The sequence below is a fragment of the Chiloscyllium plagiosum genome, unplaced genomic scaffold (genome assembly GCF_037043375.1).
Source record: "Chiloscyllium plagiosum isolate Xiang-an unplaced genomic scaffold, Cpla_swu_hap1 HiC_scaffold_45, whole genome shotgun sequence".
Classification (NCBI taxonomy): Eukaryota; Metazoa; Chordata; class Chondrichthyes; order Orectolobiformes; family Hemiscylliidae; genus Chiloscyllium; species Chiloscyllium plagiosum.
In genome coordinates this window covers 102,959,868-102,976,185 of record NW_028270183.1, presented here as the reverse complement: position 1 = coordinate 102,976,185, position 16,318 = coordinate 102,959,868, and positions in this window count along the sequence as shown.

Below are 16,318 nucleotides of genomic sequence, written 5' to 3'. Positions count from 1 at the left end.
GATTAAAGGGGAAGGCGATGATATATACAACTATGTCAAAACTCTGGTACATTTTGATTAGAAAGATGTTGAAGCCTTCTTTATTTCATTTGGAACATTGGCTAAACAAATAGAATGTTCCAAGGATTTACGGGTAATGCTAGTTCGGACTAAGCTGGTAGGCAGGGCGAGTGAGGTATTTGCTCCGCTGTCAGACGAAGGATCAAGAGATTCTGAAGACGTCAAAAACGTTATTTTAAGTGCTTATGTATTGGTACTGCAGGCATATTGACAGCAGTTCAGAAACATGAAGAAGTAACCAGTTCAGATTTGTGTTTCAGACGTTTCTTCCCTGTCTAGGTGACATCCTCTGTGCTTGGGAGCCTCCTGTGAAGCGCTTCTGTAATGTTTCCTCCGGCATTTATAGTGATTTGTATTTGCCGCTTCCGGTTGTCAGTTCCAGCTGTCCGCTGCAGTGATCAGTATACTGGGTCCAGGTCGAGTCAACGCAAATTCCCAGCTCGGCGAACAGAACCACAACAACCAGCACCGAGCTACAAATCTTCTCACAAACGTTGATCCAGGTCAGACTTATGGTGAGTTCAAAAGAACTTGCATAGGCATTTTGATAGATAGATGCTTGCTTTAAAGGTAGATATGACCTATGGGCTTTAATGGAGATTATTCTGCTGGAGGAGTTGAAAAACTCACTTCCAGAGATAATAAGAATTAACGTGGAGAATCAGAAAGTTCAGGAATTGAGAAGGGCAGGAGAATTAGCAGATGAATACATGTTGCTGCATAAGACAAGCTTCCAGCCATAATTTCTTCCTGTGAAGGATCGAATTTGAGAGAAGGAGAGACGCTACACTATAAAAGTAACAGTAGAGAATAAGAGTTTACCACAGGTTAAAAAAGATGTCCAAGAGCATGGAATGGAGGTGAAAGGCCTCAGCTGTTTTCACTGTAACAGAGTGGGGCACAGAAAATTACAGTGCCAGTGGTTTCAGAATAGCGTTCAGAAAATGTATTTTCATTGCCATCAGGTGAGATACGTAAGGTCACAGTGCTGGTGTTTAAGAAATGCACTGTGGGAAAAGATGTGGTAAGAAAAAGCTAAGCCAGTGGCAGTAGTGAAAGTATTAAAGGAAACCCCAACAAGAACTGAGGAGCTGCAGGATGGTGCACAGCCGAGGCAGGGGCTGGGTATGGAGTCAGTACCTGATCTCTGTAATGAATTCGCCTACGGGAGTAACGTTTACTCAGAAATAACAAGGGGAAAAGGAGAAGAAGTAATAATTTTGAGTGACACAGGATCTAATCAGTCTCTAATAGTAAGAGATGAGCAGATTTGCAGTCTTTCTGATCTGTTACATGGGAGTGTCGTACTTTGTGGGATAGATGGACAGAAATTTAACATTTCCTTATGTAAGATCAGATTGGAGTGCCTACTCATAACTGTGGAGGTAACAGTTGGAGTGATTGATAGACAGTCAGTTCCAGGAATCCAATTTGTTCTTGGAAATGATTTAGCAGGGTCCACGTTGGGATCGACACCCCTTGTTGTGGAGAAGCCCAAGGAAGACCACGAAACTGAAGAGTTAAAATCCTGACATTTTCCTAGACTGTCCAGTAACCAGCTCCCACAACCATGAGTCACAGCACGAAGCACAAACTAAAGAGAAAGGTTAAGGAGTTGAAGTTCATTTAGCGGACACCCGTTTTGATGTAATGGTGTAGAGAAACCTGAACAGGCAGAGGGTCAACAGAGGTGGTAAATTCTGAAAGACATAGGGACTTGCAATAGACAGACAAGACAATAAAAAAAAATATTGATGCACACTCCGAAAATGAGGCAGACGATATTTCTGTGGGTCATTATCTGAGAGTTAGAGTCCTAAGATGGAAATGGATACTACGGCAGGTTAGTGCAGATGAGAAATGGGCCGAAGTGCACCAGATTGTGTTGTTGGTCGCATACTGACAGGGGTTGCTTCGGGTAGAACATGAACTACCTGCACGAATTCAGCTAGGGGTGTGAAAGACTCAGGCTAAGTGACAAAACATTTTTATTGACCTGGAATGCACAAAGATATGGTTAACTTTTGGCATACGTATTATACATGCCAAATGGTAGGTCGGCCACAGGCAGGAATTCCCGCATTAGAAGATACTACATGTGGGTTATACATGAGTGTTTAGGTTCCATCCTGAAAAGTAAAGGAGACAAAGAAATGGAGAAAGAGGTGTTAGTTGCTGCCTAGCAGAGTGAGGAATCCAATCCAAATGCTGTGGATTTTGTTGTGCCTCAAAACATGTTAAAAATGAGTAAGTCCTTGAGCAGTTGGATCGGTTCGTAAACTATCTGTCTCAGGAGCACAGAACACAGTTGAAAGGTTTATTACTGCAACATGAGGACATACGTAAGATTCATATGGGAGGACTCATGCTATTGTACATGAAGTAGACGTATGGAATACTGTTCCGATAAAACAACACCCATATCACCTTAATCCTCTCAAGGCCAGACAGTTCCAGAAGGAGGGAGATGCCATGCTCAATGTGGACATCAACGAACCAAGCTCGAGCGAGTGGAGTTCGACAAGCATCTTAGTTTCCAAACCGGATGGGACTGAATGATTTTGCTTGGATTATCAGAAGTTCAGCACTGGTACAAAATCAGACTCATATCTAATACTGGCATTGGAGGACTGTATCGAGAAAGTTGGACAAGTCAGTTACACCACCAACTTGGATGTTTTTGCGTGTTTCCTGGCAGTACCTATATCAGAAACGGTGAAATGAAATCTGAATTGTAATACCAAATGAACTGTATCAATTCAAAGTGATGCCCTTTGGAATGAAGAACGCACCCACCACATTCCAATAATGCAAGAACAGAGTTGTGGCTGGGTTAACAAACTGTGTAGTCCATTTGGAAAATGTAGTGGTCTTTAGTAAGTCCAGTAAAGATCATTTGGTATAGTTGGCAGAGCTCTTCAAACGAATACGAGAAGCAGAACTATTAATAAACTTAAACAAAACTCACTCTGCGAAACAGACGTGATGTTCTTTGGATAAAACATCGGTCATGGAATGTTGACTCCACGGAACGCAAAGACGAAAGCTACTGAGCAATTTCCATGACCAACCTCGAACAAAGAGGTGCTTCGCTTCTCACGAGTCAGTGGATTCGATCGGACGTTTGTTCCAAACTTCAGCAGTATACAGGCGATTTGCTGAAGAAGAACACCAAGTTTTGGTGGACAGAGCAATGCCAGGAGGGAGTCAACCATTTGAAATCAATGTTAACCACCAAACCAGTTTCAGCTACACCAAAAGTTTTGAAAGTTTTCAAAGTTGACAACGATGCTAGTGACATAGTAGTTGGAGTGATGCTACTACAGGACGATGAGGATGGGATTGAACTTTTCAAATAAACTCAACATCCACCAGAGGAAATTCTCCATGAATGAAAAGGACCTATTGTGTTTGCTACTAGCCATATGACATTTTAATGTGTATGTCACGAATAATATGTTGGAGAATAATGGTTGTGCACATTGATCACAATCTGCTTATGTTCTTCAAACGCTTTAAAGATTATTTCATTTGAGTCTTATGTTACATATTTTTAATTTAACATCGTACATGTAGCGTGTCGTATGAATGCAATTGCAGTTGTGTTTTCATTGATTTAACTGATAAAAATTAGGTGAGATTTGTATTTATCCAATGTTATATACAGGGAAGAAGTAATTGTGAACGTAGATTTAAGGTATCTATACGTTATGGTAAAGTATTTAAAAAAACAGAAAAACAAATGTGACCATATTTTCATTACTATGATTCTTCTTATTTGAGAAGGAAGGTGTTGCGAAGGTGTAAAGGGTACTTTACCTTTTATAAAGTTGAAGGACTTGAATTAAAACAGCAAAGGCAGGAACTGTGCAGGTTCACTGTGGTGTCAGTTTTTTTCTCTCTCTCACTCTCTCTCTCTCTTTCGACCTCACCATGTCTGTTCATATCCCTTTTAAAGTGCTGTTGTTTTGAGAGCATATAAAACAGTAATTGCTGCTCCTGGAATTCGAGGAAATCACCTGCAGCACCTAAAATACCTCAAAAAACGTGAAGATATTACAGCAAGAAATTCTTCTCGTCCTCCATCTTGGATTACCCCGAATCCAAAGTTTTTTTTACAAATACATTAAGAACAAAAAGGGTAACTAGGGAGAGAATAGGGCCAGAGCTGAAAATGTGTTGCTGGAAAAGCGCGGCAGGTCAGGCTGCATCCAAGGAACAGGAGAATCGACGTTTCGGGCATAAGCCCTTCTTCCGGAATGGCTTATGCCCGAAACGTCGATTCTCCTGTTCCTTGGATGCTGCCTGACCTGCTGTGCTTTTCCAGCAACACATTTTCAGCTCTGATCTCCAGCATCTGCAGTCCTCACTTTCTCCTCAGAGCATAGGGCCCCTCAAAGATCAAAAATGCAGCTTTTGTGTTGAGCCGCAGAAAATGGGTGAGATACTAAATGAGTATTTTGCATCAGTGCTTACTGTGGAAAAGCGTATGGGACATATAGAATGCAAGGAAATAGATGGTAACACCTTGAAAACTGTCCATTTTAAAGAGGAGGAAGTGATGGATGTCATGAAATACAAACAGTTAGATAAATCCCCAGAAGCTGATCAGGTGTACCCCAGAACTCTGTGGAAAACTAGAGAAGTGATTCCGGGGGCTCCTGCTGAGATACTTGTATCATCGATAGTCACAGGTGAGTTGCCAGAAGGCTGGAGGTTGGCTAACATGGTGCCACTGTTTAAGGGTGGCAAGGATAAGCCAGGGAACTATAGCAAGTGAGCCTGACGTCGGTGGTGGGCAAGGTGCTGGAGAGAATCCTGAGGATCTTGATCTACATGTCTTTGGAAAGGGATCGTCTTTGATCAGGGATAGTCAACATGGCTTTGTGTGTAGGAAATCATGTCTCACAAACTTGATTGAGTTTTTTGAAGAAGTAACAAAAAGGATTGATGAGGGCAGAGTGGTAGATGCGATCTATATGGATTTCAGTAAGTCGTTCGTCAAGGTTCCTCATGGGAGAGTGGTTAGCAAGTTTATATCTCACGCAATACAGGGAGAACTAGCCATTTGGGTACAAAGCTGGCTCAAAGGAGGAAGACAGTGGGTGATGGTGGAGGGTTGTTTTTCAGATTGGAGGCCTGGGACCAGTGGAGTTCCGCAAGGATCGGGGCTGGGCCCTTTACTTTTTGTCATTTACATAAATGATTTGGATGCGAGCATAAGAGGAACAGTTAATAAGTTTGCAGATGATGACAAAATTGGAGGTGTAGTGGACAGCGAAGAGGTTACCTCAGATTACAACAGGATCTTGACCAGATGGGCTAATGTGCTGAGAAGTGGCAGATGGAGTTTAATTCATTTGAATGCGACATGCTGCATTTTGGGAAACTATCTCTTAGCTGAACCTATACACTTAATGGAAAGGTTGGGAGTGTTGCTGAACAAAGAGACCTTGGAGTGCAGATTCATAGCTCCTTGAAAGTGGAGTGGTAGGTAGATAGGTTAGTGAAGAAGGCGTTTGGTATGCTTTCCTTCCTTGGTCAGAGTACTGAGTACAGTAGTTGGGAGGTGATGTTGCGGCTGTACAGGACATTGGTTAGGTCACTGGTAGAATATTGCATACAATTCTGGCCTCCTTCCTATCGGAACAATGTTGTGAAACTTGAAAAGGTTGAGAAAATATTTACAAGGATGTTGCCAGTGTTGGACGATTTGAGCTAAACGGAGAGTCTGAATAGGTAGGGCTGTTTTCCATGGAGCATCGGAGGCTGAGGGGTGACCTTATAGAGCCATACAAAGTATGAAGGGCATGGATAGGAGAAATAGACAAAGTTTTCTCCCAGGGGTCGGGAGACCAGAACTCTAGGGCATAGGTTTAGGGTGAGAGAGAAAAAGGTATAAAAGAGACCTAAGGGGCAAACTTTTCACACAGAGGGTGTTACGTGTATGGAATGAGCTGCCAGATCATGTGGTGGAGGCTGGTATAATTGCATCATTTAAGAGGCATTTCGACCGGTATATGAATGGGAAGTGTTTGGAGGAATATGGGCAAGGGACTGGTAGGTGTTACTAGCTTGGGTTGGGATATCTGCTCAGCATGAATAGGTGGACCGAAGGATCTGTTTCCATGCTGTACATCTCTATGCTTCCACAACTCTATGACTGAGCAAGCACAGCACGTTCTGAAAAATTTGCCATGTAAGATTTGGTCCATCAGCTTGCAGTGCCTGGGTGATATGATGACAAAAAAAAAAATCACGATCAATCAGTTTAAAGTATGCCCCAAGAAACTAAACACAAATCGAATTTGGCATTTTGAAAATATTTTAAAAAAAACATACCCATGTTTAGGGTATAAAGCTAAAAAATATTGAAAGCTGGGGGAGAACTGCCAAGCCACCAACATCTGCGAATGCCGGGAGAATAACTCTCTTAAATGCACCTTTATTTATCAATGACCTGTAAAACAGAAATTCTAAGGAGAATAAAAGTTCAGAGGAAGACACAGAAAGAGGATTCAACAGCTGGCTGGTACTGAAATTTAATTTTTTTAGTAAATCTTAATTTGGGGTAAGGTGGCTATTTATTGGACCACTATAGTAGAAGGAAAAGTAAAAGATAGTTTAGAGAAAGGAGTTGCAAATAATTGCTGGTTAATTATTCTCTGTTAGACATTTAAAAACACATTAAGCTTTTTCTTAATTTAAACAGTTACCTTTAGGATACTTCTTGACCTCTTGAATTTTAACAGTTTACAGCACGCGTTAAATCTTTTCTGCGTTGGAAATTCAAATTAGCGCAGGGGGAGGGGGGATTGTTTACCCCTTGTACACCACATTGCTTACCATATTAACTTTGATTTCTCTGCACAGATGCAGCCGGACCAGCGGAGCTTTTCCAGCTTGTTCGGTCTTTGTTTCTTGTTTACAAAATCTGCAGTACTGTTGATTTTCTTGTGTGTATGATTGAGAACGACGGGTAAGTTGCTGGAGGACAGGAAGATAGTTAATTATGTCACACATTATTTAACAAGGCTGCAAGGAAAAGCCAGGGAACTGCAGAGTAATGAGTGTGATGTCAAGTGTGGGTAAGTGTTTGTAGGATTGTCTGAGAGGCAGGATTTACATGCATTTGGAAAATCAAGGACTGATTAGGGATAGTCAGCAACACTTTGTGTATGGGAAGACATTCTAGATTGCAGTTTTTGAAGAGGTGATCGGGAAGATAGATGAAAGTACAGCAGCAAATTTTGTCTACGTGGACCTTAGTGAGGTCCAACAAGTTTCCACATGGTAGCCTGGTTAATAAGATTAGATCAAGGGGATCAGGGAGAGATAGCCAATTAGATACAAAGTTGGCTTGACAGTAGGAGACAGAAGGTGCTGGGAGAGATATGTTGTTCCAATTGCAGTCCTGTGACCTGTTGTGTGCAACAAGGACAAGGCTGCTGCTGTTTATCGTTGCGATAAATGATTTGGTTGAGAATATCGGAACTATCGAACGTAATTGTGTTGGCGAAACCACCGAAATTGATGCTATACTGGACAGTGAAGAAGGTAATCGTAGACAACACTGAGATCCAGATCAACTGGGCCACTAGGCCAAGGATTGGCAGATGGAGTTTCATGCAGACAAATATGAGTTGTTGCATTTTGTTTGACAAACCAAGGCAGGATTTACCGAGTAAACGGTAGGACGCTGGTGAGTGTAGTCGAACAGAGAGACCCAGGATGCAGGTATATCGTTTCTTGAAAGTGGAGTCAGAGATGGACAGGGTGGTGAAGAAGGCGTGAGGCACACTTACTTTCATCGGTCAGAGCTTTGAGTGTAGGAATTAGGACAGCATGTTGTAGCTGTGAAAGAGAATGGTCAAGCCACATTTGAAATACTGAGTACAATTCTTGTCTCTCTGCTATAGGAAGGATGTTTAACCTGGGCAGGGCACAAGAATATTTAACATGATGTAACAGAGACGGGAGGTTTTGAGATATATGTAGAGGCAGGGACTTTGTACCGTTTGTGTCTGAGTCTGAGGGGTGACCTGATAGAGGTTTATAAAATCATGAGGGGCATGGGTAAGATGAATAGCCAATGTTTCTTTCCCCGGGGTTAGGATGTCCAAAACCGGAGAGGATATGTTTAAGGTGAAAAGGAAGAGAATTAAAAGAGATCTAAGGGATATCTGTTTCTGACAGAGAGCATGTATATGTAGCGAGCTGTTGTAGGAAGTGGTATCGGTGAGTGCAATTGCATTTGAAAGTCAATTGCGTGTGTACATGAATCGGAAAGGTTTGGAGGGGTATGTGCCAAAAACAGAAAAATCGAACTCGTTCAGTTTAGGAAACCTGGTGAACATGGAGGAGTTGGGGCGAAGGGTCTGTTTGCATATTGTATGACTCTAAGAGTCTTTGACTCGTAAACTCCTCTTTCATCAATAAGTCTTCATTGCACTCAATTCATTTCCAAGTTAAAACGCCCCTGTTACTTTCAGTGATATATCTCCCTCAACTTTATGAAATAGAGAATTCCAGTCGCCCCAAACTCTGTTCCCACAACAAGCCTCCCATCTCAGAAATCAGTCTGGTCATCCTTCTTTACACTCCCTCAATGTCAGGTTTGTCTGTTACTAAGAAAGGAGATAAAAACTGCAAACAATATTACACAATGTTCGAAATGGCGTCTCACCAAGGCCCTGGATAGCTGCATTAAGTCACCCTTACTCAAATCTCCTTGAAATGAAGGTCAACACATCATTTATCTTCCTGCTGGCTTTCCTTCCTGCAATATTATTTTCAGTGACTGGTGTACAGGGATATCCAGATCCTTCTCAACGTTATAGTTTCCCACTTTAATGGGTCTATGTATACTGGTCAGTGTTTCAATGCCATTCCAATATTGACTTCTGGGTTCAGAACTCACTGCCCTGCATGGACCTCGGTGATCTGTGCAGAAGAAACAAATAAAAGAGCATAAATCCCTTTAAAGATCAATATGTTTCAACCAATCCCTTTTCAAATAATAGGTTGCTGTTCTGTTGTTCCCACCAAAGTGCACACCGTTTCACTTATCCCCATTGCTCTTCATCTTCCACGTATTTGGCCATTCGTTCAACTTTTCTCAATCACCTTGGAGTGTTTTTATTTCCTCTTCACCGACTAACAATCCAACATCGTTTAGTGCTGTCAGCGGACTGGAAAATATTGCATTTGATTCCCTCAACTAAATGTTTGCAATGTATTGGGAATATTTGGGCCACAAGCACTGATCCCTGCCAAACCCAATGATCCTTGTATTTAAAAATAGATTATTTTATTCCTGTTCACTGCTTCCTGCCAGTTCTCCTTTTCTAAAACCATGTTCATATATTAGCCCCAATCTCGTAACATTTAACTTTGCATACAAGACCAGTGTCTTTATTAAAAATTTTCTGAAAATCCAAATGTATTGCATCCATTGCTTCTCTGTCTGTACCGAACAGTCAGTATCTCAAATATCATTCCCATTTCGTGTTGACTCATTACATAAGAAGGCAAGAACAAGGAGTGAAAAATAGAACATTTGGCCCTTCGAGCCTGCATTCAATAAGATCAGGGCTGATCTTTTCATATCCTCAGCTCCACTTATTCGAACACTCGCCATAGCACTTAATTCCTTTACATTTTAAAAGAAAAATCTGTCTGAGCTTCAAAAACATTCAATGGCAAAGCCTCAACTACTTCACTGGGAAGGAAACTCCACAGATTCACAATCTTCTTGGTCAAGACATTCTTTCTCAAGTCAGTCCTAAATCATTTCCATATAATTTTGAGATGTTACCCTCTTGTCCTGGTTCCGCCTCCAACTGGAAACATCGTCTCTCTTTCTATCTTATCTATTCTCTTCAGAATTCTATTTGTGTTTATCAGATCGTCCCTCATTATTTCAAATTCCAATCAATATCTAATTCCAGTCTACTCCGTCTCTCCACATAAGCCAAACACCTGAACCTTGAACCAGCCTAGCGAACCTCCTCTGCATCTATTGTAGTGCCCGTATTTCCTTTCTGAAGTAAGTAGACCAAGACTGCACGTATTCCAGGTGTGGCCTTCTCAGCACCCTATACAGCTGCAACATAACCTCCCTGCTTTTAAACTCAATCCGTTTAGCAATGAAGGACAAAATTCCATTTGACTTGTTAATTACTTGTTGTACCTGCAGAGCGACATTCTGTGATTCATGCACAAGGACACCCAGATCCCTCTGCACCGAAGCATGATGCATTTTTGCCATGCAAATAGTTGTCATTTTAATGTTATTCCTGCAAAAATGGATGACTTCACCTTCATTATGAGTGTACTCCATCTGCCAGACTTTTGCCCACTCATATATACTATTTATGCTCCTTTGTAAAGATTATCAGTCCTCTGCACACTTTGCTTTGCCACTCATTTTAGTATCATCTGCAATCTTTGAGACACAACACGTGGTCCCCAACTCCAAGTCGTCGATGTAAGCTGTGAATAATTGAGGTCCCAGCACTGATCCCAAAGGCACACCACTAGTCACTTATCAGCAACCAGAAAAATACTCATTTATTCCCACTCGTTGCTTCCTGTTAGTTAGCCAATCCCCTATCCATGCTAATACATGACCTGTAATGCCACATCTTATGCAGCAGCCGTTTTTGCGTCACTGTATCGAATGTCTTTTGGAAATCTCAGTACACCAAATCTACTGGGTCCCCGCAGTTGTAATGTATTCATAGAATTCCAGTATGAAGTTACACGTGGCCTGCCTTTCATGAACAAACACTGCGTCTGCCCAACGGGACAATTATTATCAATATGAATTGCCATTTGTTTCTTGGTTGCAGATTGAAATATTTTCCCCACGCAAGATGTTATGCTAAGTGGTCTACAATAACTTTTGCCTACCTCTCTTTTTAAGCAGTGGTGTCTGATCTCCTGTTTTCCAATTTGCTGGAATTGCATCAGAGTCCAGTGAATTTAGAAAAATGTCCACAAGTGCATTTGCTATTTCTCTCATCACCTCTGTTAGTACTCTGAGATACATTACTTCAGGGGCAGGAGACGTATCTACCTTTGGCTCCATTAGCTTGACCAACACTACCTCTCTCGTGGGAGTAGTTGTTTCCAGGTCCTCACTTACCTTCCTCTCTTTGACAATTATTGGCATGTTATTAGTGTCCTTCACTGTGAAGACCGACGAAATATCTCTTCAATTCCTCGTATCCATTACTGGACCCCCTTCTCTCCCTCGAAAGGAACATTGCTTACCTTAGCTATTCTTTTCGTTTAGTATATTTAAAGAATATTTTGCTATCTGTCTTTTTATTCTGAGGTAGTTTACACTCATAACATATCTTATGTGTCTTAATAGTTTTCTTTGTTGCTTTATTTTGACATTTAAAGGTTTCCCAATCTTCTAGTTCCCACTGGTCTTTGCCATTATTTATGCCATTTATTTTAATTTGATAGCCTCCCTTATTTCCTTAGATATTCACGGCAGATTACCCTTTTCCTCCAGTCCTTCCATTTCACTATTATATGTAGTTGCTGAGAACGTTGAAAAATTGATTTGAAAGCCACCTACTGTTCATCAATGGTGACAGTATAAAGTCTTTGTTTCCAGCCATCTTTAGCCAACACCTCTCTCATCCTACTTTCATCTCCTTTGTTTAAGGACAGCACCCTGGCTTTGGACTTTACGTTATCACTTTCCCTCTGTATTCTAAATTCAACCACACTTTCAGTCCCAATAATTTCTCCCAAAGCATTTATTTACTAATTTCATTCTTTTTCTCTCGAGACTTAGGCTTTCCAGTCTTGCTGGGAAGATTTGATTTGTTTGCTTTATTTTCTTCTGTGAAGACAGAACTGAAGTACTGCTTCATAGTTCTTCTATCGCCCTGTTCGCTATTCTCCTTCCTCAGAGTTCAAACTGTAACGAAGCTGCACTTGTTCTCGCTAATCTTTTCCATTGACAGTTCACTCGTATAATTCTTAGTAACATTCTCTTCAGAAACCCATCAATTAATGTCCATACCAAGCAATCACAGGACCATAGTCTTTGTACCGTCAGAAATACAGCACGGTCTACACTAGTCCCACTCAGTCCCATACATGAAGCCCATAGTTGTGAATGTTATGATACGTCAAGAGCTTGTCCAATTACTATTTAGCAGTTATGAGTTTACCATGTACTTCCACCTCCGGAAGTACATTCCAGACCCCAATACCTTCTGGGTGAAAAACAATCCGCAATTCATCTCTCATCCACAAACCCTTCACTTTAAATGTGTGCTCCCCTGTTCTTGCCCCTTTGACTAAAAGAAACAGTTGTTGTCTATCCATTCTGTCCAAGACCTATGTGATCTTATTTTTCTGAATCACATCCCCCTCAGCCTTCTCTGCTCTAAAGTAAATAACCCTAGCTTATCCAACCTCTCTTCATGGTTGATATGCTCAATTCCCGGGAACATCCTGGTGAATCTTCTCTGCACTCCGTCCATTGGAACCACATCCTGTTATGTGGTTCCCAGAATTCCACAAAATATTCCATCTTCGTCAAACCAAAGTCCTCTATAGCTCTTAATATCTATATCCCAATGATCAAAGGCTAGTCATTATTCTCAATACCTTCTTAACTCCAGTTTACCCTGGCCAGTCAGATTCAGGTATGTGTGGAGAAGTACCATCTCAGCTTCTTGGTGTGCTGCAATTCATTGAGTACTCCGCTGTCTGGTTCCTTCTTCCAAAGTGCATCACCTCATATTTATCAGGATTACATTCCATCTGCCATTGATCCATCCATCTGACCATTCGAGCAGTATCTTCATGATTTGGAGATACTGGCGTTGAACTGGGGTGTACCAAGTTAAAAATCACACAACGCCAGGTTATAGTCGAACAGGTTTAATTGGAAGCACACTAGCTTTCGGAACGACAGTCCTTCATCAGATGATAGTGGAGGGCTCGATCGTAACACAGAAATATAGCAGAAATTTACAGTGTAATGTAACTGAAATTGTACATTGAAAAATTGACTGTCTGTTAAGCCTTTCATTTGTTAGAATACAGTGATAGTTTCACTTCTTCCATGTGTAAATCACAAAAACTTTTTTTTTAAAGTTGCATTCCCGGGTGAGTTGTTAACAATGGTGATAGCTAGACAATATGTTGAAGGTGTAAGCCCCCTATGTTCTCTGTCCAGGACCTGATATTTAGATTGATTCTAATCTAAAAAAGTGAGCTAACAGAGTTTTACATAAATTAATGCAGTTTTTAAGCTCAGAGGTCGACATGAATGCATGCAGTTATGGAGCAGAGTACAATGTAACTCTGCAAGTGCAAATTCACCCCACAAAATATATGTGTGCATGTGGGTCTTTGTCTGTCTGTGTGTGTGTCTGAGGTGGATGTTGTGAGTGTGAGAAAGTGCGTGTGTGCTTGTGTGTAGGGCGTGCAGAGTGTCTTAAGTCTGAGAGGGGGTGCATGTGTGAGTGTGGGAGTGTGTGTGTGTCTATAAGGGTGTGTGTGAGTGTCTGTGTGCGCGTCTGTGTGTATCTGTGTCCGTGTGTATGTGAGAGTGTGTGTGTGTAGGAATATCTGTGTGTGTGTGTAGTGCAATGGTGATCATCTGTAATGTGACATGAACCCAAGCTCCTGGTTAAGGCCCTCCCTATGGGTACCGAACTTCGCTATCAGCCTCTGCTCGGACACTTTTCTCTGTTGCCTGTCCCAAAGTCCACCTTGGAGGAAGGTCCGAGGCTGAATGTCCTGGACTACTGAAGTGTTCCCCAACTGGGAGGGAACCCTCCTGTCTGTTGATTGTTTTGCAGTGCCGATTCATCCGTTGTCGTAGCCTTTGCTCGGTTTCCCCAATGTACCATGCCTCCGGACATCTTTGCCTGCAACGTATAAGTTAGATAACGTTGGCTGAGTCTCATGAGTACCTGCCATGTACAAGGTGGGAGGTGTTCCCAAGCGTAATAGTGGTATCTATGTCCACAATCTGACACGTCTTGCAGTGTCCACCGTGACAGTGTTGATTGGAGTTGTCCTGAGAGCCGGGCAGTTTGCTACGAACAATGATCTGTATGAGGTCGGGCGGTTGTTTAAAGGCAAGTAGTAGAGGTGTGGAGAAGGGCTTGGTGAGGTGCTCATCCTCATTGATAATGTGTTGCAGGTCACGAAGAACATGGCGCAATTTTTCAGCCCCTGGGAAGTACCGATTAACGAAGGGTACTCTGTCATTTGCAGCCCGTGTCTGTCCCCTGAGGAGGTCATTACGGTGCCTTGCTGTGGCACGTCGGAACTGGCGATCGATGAGTTGAGCATCGTACCCCGTTCTTGTGAGGGCATCCTTGAGTACTTCCAGGTGTCCGTCACGTTCCTCCACATCTGAAAAGATCCGGTGTATGCGTAGGGCTTGTCCATAGGGAATGGCTGTTTTAATATGTTTTGGCTGGAAGCTGGAGAAGTGTAGCATTGTGAGTTTGTCTGTGGGTTTGCGGTATAGTGTGGTGCTGAGGTGTCCATTCTTGATGGGGACGCATGTGTCCAAGAATGAGACAGATAGTCGAGAGTAGTCCATCGTGAGTTTGGTCGTGGGATGAAACTTGTTGATGTCACTGAGTAGTTTTATCAGTGACTCCTCGCCATGGGTCCAGAGGAAGAAAATATCGTCAATGTACCTGGTGTACAATGTTGGTTGGAGCTGCATAGAGAATAAATCTTGTTCGAACCTGTGCATAAACATGTTGGCATATTGAGGTGCAAATTTGGTCCCCATGGCTGTCCCGTTTGTCTGGATGAAAAATTGGTTGTCAAAGGTGAAGACGTTGTGATCGAGGATAAAGCGGATGAGTTGTAGGATGATATTTGGAGACTGGCAGTTGTTGCTGCTGAGAACTGAGTCTGTTGCCGCGATGCCATCATTGTGGGGGATGCTGGTGTAAAGTGTGGACAGGTCCATTGTGACGAGGAATGTTCCCGGTTCGACTGGTCCGTGGGTGCTGAGTTTCTGAAAAAAATCCATAGTGTCGTGACAGAAGCTGGAGATCCCCTGTACAATAGGTTTCAAGATGCCTTCCACATAGCCGGAGAGATTCTCACATAGGGTCCCAATGCCCGACACAATGGGACGTCCCGGTCTGTTGGCTTTGTGTATCTTTGGAAGGCAGTAGAAGTCGCCTACAGGAGAAGTACGTAGAATGAGGGCGCGTAGGGAAGTCTGAAGGACTGGATCCAAAGTTCTGATGTGTGTGTTTAATTCTCGGGTGTGTGCTTTGGTCGTATCAACTGGTAGTTGCCTGTAGTGTTCCTGGTTGTTCAGTTGTCGGTACACTTCCTTGCAGTAGTTTGTTCTATTCTGAATGACAATGGTTCCTCCTTTATCTGCTGGTTTGATGACAATGTTGTCATTGGTCTTGAGAGCCTGGATGGCATTGCGCTGCGAATGGCTGATGTTTTGCTCTATCTTGTGAGTACGGCTGATGAATCTGGCATTTATATATTTCCCGACAGTTTGAGCATACATGTCAAGCCAAGGGCAGCGGCCCTCCGGTCGGGTCCAAGTTGACACCTTCTTTGATCGCTCCTCTACAGATCCCTGTGATGACTGTTGGGATCATAGCTGGCACCTTGAGACATAGAAATGTACAGCACAGAAACAGACCCTTCGGTCAAACTCATTCATGCTGACCAGATATCCTAACCTAGTAGCCCTATTTGCCAGCACTTGGCCCATATCCCTCTAACCGTTCCTTTTCATATACCCATTGAGATGCTTTCAAATGGTGCAAATGTGCGAGTTGATCATCGAAACACTTCTTCAAGGCTGCAATGTTTCCTGCACCTGTCACCATTTCAGATGCTGTCAGACCTGCTGAGGATCTCTAGCATTTTTGTTTTTATTACAGATTTCCACCATTTTGCTGAAGCACTTACAGTCAGAGAGTTATACAGCATGAATAGTCTAACTCGTCCATATCGACCAGCTATCCTAAACTTATCTAGTTCCATATAGGAGAATTGGTCTATATCACTCTGTACACTTTCTATTCATGTACTCCTCCAGATGCCTTTTAAATGTTGTAATTCTCCCTTCGTCCTTCACTCCTATGGCAGCTCATTCCATACGCACACTAATCTCTGAGTGAAAGGTTTGCCCCTCAGGTCCCTTTTCAATCTTTCCCCTCTCACCTTAAACGCAATCTCCTCTAATGTTGAACTGATCAACACTGACTGGAAGCAA